Raw genomic sequence first — 9,525 nt, 5'->3', positions numbered from 1 at the left:
ACTCCTCTACTGAATTTTTGCTCTTCAATATCGCCAATTATATTTGCCCAACGACTCTCGGCCTCTGAATCAGTAAACTGACCATCTTTTCCCGTCCTTCTCGAGCTTGGGATATCCTGCCATGGTTGGTGAACCTCGACCTCATAACAACTATGTCCAGCATCAGCGCCTTTCTTCCCATACAGGCTCAAACAATTGTTGTAGCATTCTCGAGCCCGCCTCTGGTCAACCGTGATCCTCCCAACGTTTCCGTTGTTAAGCGGGTATTTGACCGCCAAGTGAGCTGTGGAAATCACCGCACACAGGCGGTTCAATGTGCTTCGGCCGATGTTTCAGAGCCTAAAATTTTCCTGCCAAGTTTTTCTTATTAAAGACTCCTAATATATTGTTCTTTGCTTTTTTTCTCCATTATCCACACATAATGGGTTGATAACCGGTTGATAACCGTTTATTTGATGTGGTGTGCAAGTTAGCTCTAATTAAAGCAACATAATAATATTGTGAGAAGGGGAGGTTGTGTTGTCACGCTTGTGGTACTATCATCAAGTGCTAATTCTTAGATTTGGGAATGGGGATTATTAGCTGCTAGTTTTTTTTTTTTTTTTTTGTGGTTTTGGGAAAATGGCATCAGAGGAAAAAGTCACGCAAGGACCATGATATCAAGGCCCTTATTCTATTGCTATAGTTATGTAGTAGTTGTCTGATTTTGACAAGTTTTAGTAGCCTCATTTTTTGTTGTACTTTTCTTTTTATGCTGTTAGACCCTTTAACTTACTTGGGGGAGTATGTTCCCGAGACTTATTACTTATCAATGAATTTCTCTTTTCAAAAAAGTTTGGTAATGTAAAAATATTCAGCTCAAATCAGTAAAAAAAAACGCAAAAAAAAGTAATAGGAAAAATAATGCAAAACAAAAAAAAAGATCACACATCAGTGAGAATATAAGCCGATGTAAAATATGTAAATAAATAAATAATTCACATCAGTGTACAACAGAACCGTTAATGCACATGTTTTCACATCAGTTTTATTAGAGTTTGATGTGGAAAAGCACTTACCACATCGGTTGTGTACCCGATGTGAAAAGGTGCGAACATACCACAACACCTTTGTTTACATCGGATGCAAACTGATGTGAAAACTCATTTTCAACCGATGTGAAAACCCCTTTTTGTAATAGTGTTGATAGACTTTATAATTTTTCCTCTTCTCATCATCAAAAGTAAGAGCACGGAATAGGAAAGAGGCTAAAACCTAACACTTATCAAATATATCATATACTGAATTCTATAATTGGTATTTTATATTTAATTTTTTTTTGTGTTTTTGATCGACTGGGATTTACAACAATTTTGAAAGATGGGAACTAAGCTAGAGAAACTTTAATTAGTTTGAAGGATTTATTGGTTTCACATTTATTTGATATTCTTACAACTTTTTCCTTGCCAGTGTGAGCCACGACCAATGTCAATGGTTAAGGTATTTAGTTTTTAGATCAGTTAAGATGTCAATCCAGAGCTTTGCTCTAATCCCAATTGAGAGAATTCATAAAGACACAAGAAGGGGGGTTAAATTATGTTTGTAAAAATTTTCGTTGGTTGACAACTTTTAATTGTTCTGAGTGAAAAGTTTCTCCTTCAATCGTTCCATCTAAAGATGGTTTAACAGATAGACGTTGATGAGAGAGATGATGAGAAGGGATAGAAGATATGCATACTCAAAAATTTATACTGGTTCACCCAATCAAAGGTTACGTCTAATCCTTGGTGTGCGACCATGATTTCAATTAAGTATTATCAAACACTTCTCCTACAATTTTGGTCGACAAACTCATCCCCAATACTTTTATACATTTCAAGCTTATGAATATTCTTGTACAAGCTTGTCCAGGGTTATTGATTTTGGTTTTCAGGGACTTCACCCTAAGTATTCTTGTACAAGCCTCTCCAAGATTAGTATTATTTTCACCAGCCTCTTCTTGCCGTTAAGTTTTGGACATGACTCCTCCCTAAATGTTCCTTACGTCTTCCTCTTTAGGCAGTTAAGTGTTGGACAGGGACACATCCCTTTAATCAACGATGAGGTGCATGCTCAGTTTATACTTTTGAGTAAGGTGCATTTGTTTTTTATCAATTTACAACCTTCTAGACTATTTGTAGGTTCATCGTAATATCTATGATTTTGTTCAATGTAAATGTAGAATGAAGGATAGATAACTGACCAAAAATCTCTTACATCTTTGTTATTCATTTGCTCATTGGATAGATGGTAGAGTTCATCCATTTTTATTCTATTGGTTCTTCTTCTTACTGAGGTGTTGATGCATGATGATCAAAAACCTCTTGATGTCTTCTTCTTCTTCTTCTGCCTAACTGAAGAAGGCATTACCCACAGTGCAGTATAAAACCTTACTCGTCAGCATTTGTCCTCCAAGAAATTGACCATACATGGCTTCAATTATTCTTCCCACATAAGATTGGGAAAATAAAGGTAAAAATCTCCACTCACTTGCAAGTCGACAAGGTTCTTCTTCTTCTGCTGCCTAACTGAAGAAGGCATTGCCCACAGGGCAATATAAAACCTTACTCGTCAGCATTTGTCCTCCAAGAAATTGATCATACATGGCTTCAATTATTCTTCCCAAATAAGTTTCGGAAAATAAAGGTAAAACTCTCCACTCACTGGCAAGTCGACAAGGGCATGCACATTTCATGTGATAGATGAAGCTCCTTCTTACTACCTTTCGAGAGGAAGGAACTGGTTACATCAGCATCAGGCTATAGCTTCTATATGTCACTTGTCTCCGTCGTCGTCGTCCTCCTCCTCCTCCTCCTCCTCCTCCTCCTCCTCCTCCTCCTCCTCCTCCTCCTCCTCCTCCTCCTCCTTCTTCTTCTTGAGTTTTAGCTATTGCACTTCTGAACTTGTCATGTAAACTTCTATATTCTTTAGAGAGCATGATGATATTAGGCAGACTCAACTTCTTCTTCGAAATCATCCTTGCCTTTGGGACTGTTGCATAGAAGGCTCTTTGTAAAATAATCTTTTTGTAGCATCAAGAGTTTTCTTCTGATCCTTTGCTTCTCAAAGACATGTTTCTTCATTTAACTTCTTTATAAATCCTTTGCCTTTTCTTTTGTCGTCTATCCATCTAGTCTTCTAATTTCATATCTTTTTTTAATCAGGTGAGGTGATTTCTCTTGTACTTTCTCTTCTTCTCATTTTAGATGTATTGGCCCCTTAGGATTCCATGAGCTTCGTCAACCAATTCTATCTTCAAATAACCTTTTGATCATCAACAAACCTTTGATACTCTAATCTTGATACATGCTTGATGGAAGTTGTGGCTTGTATCCTCTCCTGTCATCTTTGATCTTTTGTACCTAATATTGGATAAAGTTTTAAATGGCATAAGATCATTAACTTTTATAGATTTGCCTTTTGTCTTCATAAAAACCATACATTAAGACTGTTTTCCCAAACATTGACACTTGTTTTCTTCTAAGACCTCGTGTTTGGAGGGTGGAACAACCTTCTCATAAAAGGTTGCATGATATAAACCGCTTCCCAATGAACATCACCTAGACACACTACACCAGAAAAGGGCTTTTACAGCGCCTCTTTTACAGCGGTTTCCGGGTGAACCGCTCTAAATAAATGTACGGAGCGGTGTTAACATCGTTTACAGCGGCTGAAATAGATATGCATTTCTCTCTCTCTCTCTCTCTCTCCCTCTCCCTCTCTCTTTATCTCTCTCACTCGCTCTCTATCTCTCACACACACATGTACTCTTTCGTTCTTTGCGAGCTAGGGTTTCAAGGGACCAAGGTTGAAGATGGATAGAGGGAAAGTCTTCCTTGACTACCACAGGTCACATCTTTGATTTCCCACCGCCATGACAGGACGTCGTAGCTCATACCATCGTCAGCAGCCAGCCCACCACCACTCCCATTGGTATGATTTTGGCATCTCTATGAAGGGTTTACCTTCTTTTAATTTATCCTCTTTTCTTAAAAAATTGATTTGGCTGTCTAATCCAAAGGATTGAGTCATAGTCAGACCCTATTGAGAGCTAATTGCTACAATAGAGTTAAACTCCCCTGACATAGATTTGCTGCTGCGCACCGTTATCCAGGATTGACAACATTGATAGAATTTCTACTAACGTGGATAGAATTGAAAGACTTACTGCATAGCATACCTCGTTTAAATGTTCAATATATTTTAAATTTTATTAGAAACCAGGTACATCAGATTTGTTAGTTTAATGCTGCATGGAGTGTATTTTACATGTTAGCTGATCTATGTACTATATATGCTATTGATTTATCCTCACATTCACAAGCCATTAATTCTGAGATTCTGATAGTTGGAGTTGTATCTTTTGCAACCTTTTATGTATGGAGCGGGTCAAACGCCCCCTGGAATGCCCATGATGCCTATGCTTCTAGCTGATGGACACATTGTATATGTCTTCTGAGTAGAACTGCAAATCGTTTGTGTGAATTCCTATAATTTGAGCATTTGCTTATTTCTCTTTTAGATATTTTAATGGCATAAAATAAACTGAAGGTGATCTTGACACTTTCTTTTTTGTTTTGCACTTATTTGTGTGGCATCAGTTAGATGATCAATTAGAGATTTCTAGTCTTGGAGAAGAACATATATAAGGTACTTTATTCAGATTTCATGATAAGATCTCCAAATTAGAAAGTGCTTTTCAATATTTCTTACCATTTAAAATAACTTAATTCCCCTTCTCTTCCAAACTTGTGCAATATAAAGGAGATGAAAATGTGATTTTAAGCAATAAACTCTGGTGTCTACATGAAACTAAAAACAACTTTGTACCCCAGGTGAGCTTTGTCTTCAATTTTTTAATTAGTTAGTTTATGTTTATGTTTCTCGCCCAGGCTATTTGTAGGTAAATCAAGTAGTCTCATTTTCCAGTTTTGAAATGTTCAATAGAACCCTTCATGTTACTAAATATTGGTTGCAACTTTAAAAACATGATCAATTTCCCCTTAACTTACCACCTTTTCTGGAAAATAGAGAAGTGTTTCTACAAGCCTGAATATGTAGATGCTGAAGAATCTACCATCTCTAATGAAGGTATGAAAAACGGTAGAAAGGGGGGTTTGAATAACGTTTTCAAGATAAAACTTCCACCTTAAAGATTTTAACAAATCTTTTCGAGAACTAAGTGCTAAAGATAAGAGATAGAAAAGCACACAAGGATTTTATCCTGGTTCACTTGATAAATCACTCAAGCTAATCCAGTCCACCCATTAAGGTGATTTCTTCCGTCTTAGAATGAAGGCAATCCACTAATCAGGTATGTGTTACAACTGCACTTGAAACCTACAAGTGACTAACAATACACTGACTTAGCTCACACTAAGATTCACTCTCTTAGTCTTCTCTATGATCCGATCAACCTTGATCTCCTAAAGGCAAATTATACAACTGTATATGAAGTTCTTGTTTACAAAGAAGGTGCTTCTAAAAAGCTTATAGTAAACACAATGAAATTCAAGATGAAAGAAAGTGTTGGTAAATCCGCAAGTGTACGGAATCCACCCGGTTTTAAATATCGAACCACAGGGATTGTGAGTGAAAAGATTCGGTTTAAGCCTCGAGTTTGAAGGTTTGTTTTATTGAGGCAAACATATGCGAAGTAGTAATAAGGAAAAAGAAGTATATAAATTCAGAAATGAAACAGAAAATGAAAAGAAAGAGTGATTTACTTTGGGTTCTTGCTCAACTAATCAATTCAAGCACATCATTCTAAGCACATGTTCTCATGAATCTCTCCTTGATGTTATAGCCTAAGCAACTACCTATCGATGCCTCGCATAGATAATTCTTTCAAACCAAAAGATAAGCTCAATTCCTTGTGTACTTAAACATTTGTTTGAATAAAGATTATAAAGATCAGGCCAACAAACCCCAACCCTTCCTCTATTCCTAGTAGCAAGTATAGAAGGGGTAATCCCAAATCGGTTCCCTAATCTATAACAAACTTCCGTTCTGATTATAGAATAGTATAAAGCAAGCATGCATACAAGCTTAGATTGAAATTCAGAAAATGGGATTCAAGGGAAGAAGAAGAACATGTGGGAAAGAACTTAAGATTATAACTCAAATATAAAAAGTCTTCAAAGAAATCCAAAGCAAAAGAAGAGAGATTAGCCAAGCATGGCAAGAGCCATGCTTGGCTAAGAACCTGAATTACAAGCTTGGAAGCCCTCTCTCACTCTCCTAGATGATCCTCTACCTCTGAATTTTACAAAGTATCCAAAGATTTCAAAGATTACAAAAGAAAATGACTAAAATCCTATTTATAGGCAAAAATCACGAGTTTGGGCTGTTCCTAGCGCTCAGGCGCCAATTCAGAGCGCCTGAGCGCCAATTCCATGCTGAAACTGAGCCTCTGGAAGGTAATTGGCGCCTAGGCGCCAATTAAGCACGCCTAGACGCCAATTCCAGAACCCTGGAAAAAGCAATTGGCGCCTAGGCGCCAATGGAGCACGCCTAGGCGCTCTGACTCGCTGGAAAACCTTTTGATCTTCATTTTAACTCCTCTTTACTCCTCTTTAAGCATCTCTTCAATTCTCCAAACCTCTAGACACTCCACCTTCAGCTGTTACAACCTGAAAACTTGATGACAAAGCTAGGAAAATATCTAGAAATTCAGAGGTTAGTTTTGCACAAAGGCTCCAAAACAAGTGGAAATTGCCTATGACTCTTAAACTCTAATCAAATGCAACTAAAGCCCTTATAAAACTACAAAATTACTAAACTAATGCAAATGCACAAATAAAAGTAAAAATGCATGAGAATGCATGAAACACTACATGAGACACAAGAAAAAGACCCATAACCTACAAGGAAAAACCCTAAAAACATCATATAAACCCGGGTCATCAGAAAGCTTAGAAGGATTTGAATATTTCTTGCGCGTGTGTGAATGCTTCTAGCCGCTTCTTTCAATCTTCAGCCTCTATTTATACTCCAAGGATTAGGGTTGAACGTTGCATGGAAATGCTACCGTTGGAGGGCAGTTCTGGAAATTCCAGCTTCTGTTGTGGCTGAGGATGTTAGGTAGGTCGTCAGGATAGTACACTTTGCTTTTGTACTTTGGATAGTGACTTGACCTTAACCTGGTATACTTCTGATCAGAGGAGCGCTTCGTGTTGGAACTTGTGAAGCTGATTGATCAGAGTCAGAGGGAAGCTTGGATCCTCTGACCGTTGTACCTTCTGATCTTCACTTCAGAGGATCAGTACATGGTCTTCAGAGCCAGTTGCTTCTGGACTTCAGAGTCTTCACTCTTAGAGTCTGGATCGTCAGAGTCTTCTTCACCATCAGAGCTTCTGAGCCTTCAGAGTGTCTTGGTTGTCAGATCTTCTGGATCATCAGATCTTCAAGTGAGCTGAGTCCTTATCAGAGCTTGATTTACTTCAGATCTTCTGAAGCTTTTCCACTGTTCAGACTGAACATGGACAATGCGAAAGCGATGCTTGGGTCACTCTTTAAGCACAGTGCTTCTGATTTGTGTGAGATGAAATAGAGGTCAGAGCCTGTAAATAACACACTCAGAAAAACACGTTAGAGTACCACAATTGTTCATATCAAAAGGTTAACTTGTAATCATCAAAACATAGAGTTGTACTACTAGATCAAAACTTGATCTTACATTGAAGAGAAGGAAAGTGAGAAATATGAAGCTTCAAACCACATTCTCATTCAAATATCTAATTCTAGAGGATTCTTCTTCAAAAGAGGAAAATTAAGGATTTGTTTGATAGAAGGAAGCAAAATGAATGATAGATAAAGATAACTCTGTTTCTTTTTCTTTTACATATTTCCTAGTGAGTTTATTTATTAAATTTAATTTCTATCTATGCAGTGGAACTATTTTTCTTATTACTTTAAGAATGTTTCTATATTACTAACATTTGACATCTATATAAAGATAACTTTTTTTATGTTGATATGACAGGAAAGGGCAATGCAGGAGCAGAACAACAAGCTAGCAAATGTATAAGTCACATTCCTCATTACCATTTCAATCTAAGTCTTCTAACCAATAAATGATTCAAATTTTATATTTTATTGCATTTAGACTGGATGAAGAGAAAGAGAAGAAACTAACAGAACATCCACCTACCCAGCTGCCCAGAAACCACTTGCAAATGTTCATCCACCTCCAACTTATATTCTTCAAAGCTAATGACACCAAAAAGACAATATCCTTCTCTAACTCACAGGTACTTATCTTGTTTCTCTCTTCTAAGTATTGTAGACAAGGGACGTCTCACAGTGTCACTTTTCTTTTCTTAGGGGTTCACTCTTTGTTTATATATGTTTGGGCACGGTTGCTTAGAATACAATGTCTTGCCAATTTAGTGCTTTGTTAATTTACTATTGAGCTGTTGTTTTTTTCCTTTCTCATCTCTTCAATTGCCAATGGAGATTGATTTTTGCAACTAACAATGCCCTTCTGAGTTTGAGGTCACCATTTTATATTGTGATGATTGGTGACATTTACATATGTTTGTTTCCAAACTGTGCTTTTGTAGGAATGCAGGTTTTTGAGAACTTATCATGCATAATCTGAATGCTATTGGAAGGTATAACATGTTCCTTGATGGTAACCTATTCATGCTTATTTTTTTAATGGCATAGTTATGCTAAATTATACTTGGTAGAGAAGTCTAGAAAGATACAAAATAAAATATCAGCAATTTCAGGTTGTCATTCATTTTTGGATTTGATTGAGTTATTATGCAAGCATACATTAGAATTTAAATTCTGTTAGAGCTTATTGTATTCTTAAGTTTTTGATATCTTATTTTAGAAAAATGAGGTTCAGTGAATGATGATGTAAAAATAACACCTAAACAAAAACTCTCATGTTTAGGTGAATTATAGTTATTGATATGTTGAAGTTAGAAAATGTTGATTCTATATGGCTATTCGTTGATATGCTGTAATTTAGAAAAATGTTGATCTTATGGTTGAACAAGAGAGGCTGCACAAAAAAACTGTAATGGAGGACTCAATTACAACGGTCAAAGATAAAAAACCGCTGTAAAAATTGAGCCAAGTACAGCGGTTAAGCACCAGAACCACTGTTGTAGGTCATTATTTACAGCGGTTATTCTAAATTAACCGCTGTAAATACTGCATCTTTTACAGCGATTCGAACCGCTGTTAAGTCTTTTACAGCGGCGAGATCTACAGCGATTCTGGACCGCTGAAAACCGCTGTAAAAGGCCTTTTTTAACCGCTGTAAAAAGCGTTTTTTGGTGTAGTGACCCTCGTGTTTTTGCAAATTTTTCTTCAAAATACTGCGGATTTTTCTTCAAAAGAGTTTCACGGGAAAAAAATTGCAAGAAAATTTTAATATAGTCAGTTTCGAAGAAAAATTCACACGAATTTTTTTCTAAGGAAAATTTGCATAAACAATTTGTTGGAAAATCCATAGGAAAATCAACTTTGTATATGCAATGTTGAGAGGTC

The 9,525-nt window shown here is 36.7% G+C and overlaps 1 long non-coding RNA gene across 3 annotated transcripts; it reads left to right on the top strand.

Moving 5' to 3' along the window:
- Window positions 1-2,253: 2,253 nt before the first annotated feature.
- On the top strand, window positions 2,254-9,219 carry LOC130731902 (uncharacterized). Of its 3 annotated transcripts, XR_009016882.1 has the most exons (5): window positions 2,254-4,668; window positions 4,783-4,853; window positions 8,003-8,041; window positions 8,126-8,270; window positions 8,583-9,219. It is a non-coding gene; the product is annotated as an uncharacterized LOC130731902 (long non-coding RNA). The 3 variants fall into 3 exon arrangements; XR_009016884.1 differs by lacking the exon at window positions 4,783-4,853 and having other exon boundaries at window positions 2,254-3,951; XR_009016886.1 differs by lacking the exon at window positions 4,783-4,853.
- Window positions 9,220-9,525: the final 306 nt, after the last annotated feature.

The sequence above is a fragment of the Lotus japonicus genome, chromosome 1, assembly GCF_012489685.1.
Source record: "Lotus japonicus ecotype B-129 chromosome 1, LjGifu_v1.2".
In the NCBI taxonomy this organism is placed as follows: domain Eukaryota; kingdom Viridiplantae; phylum Streptophyta; class Magnoliopsida; order Fabales; family Fabaceae; genus Lotus; species Lotus japonicus.
The sequence above is the reverse complement of the archived record's forward strand: the minus strand, read 5'-3'. Positions and strand labels throughout refer to the sequence as shown.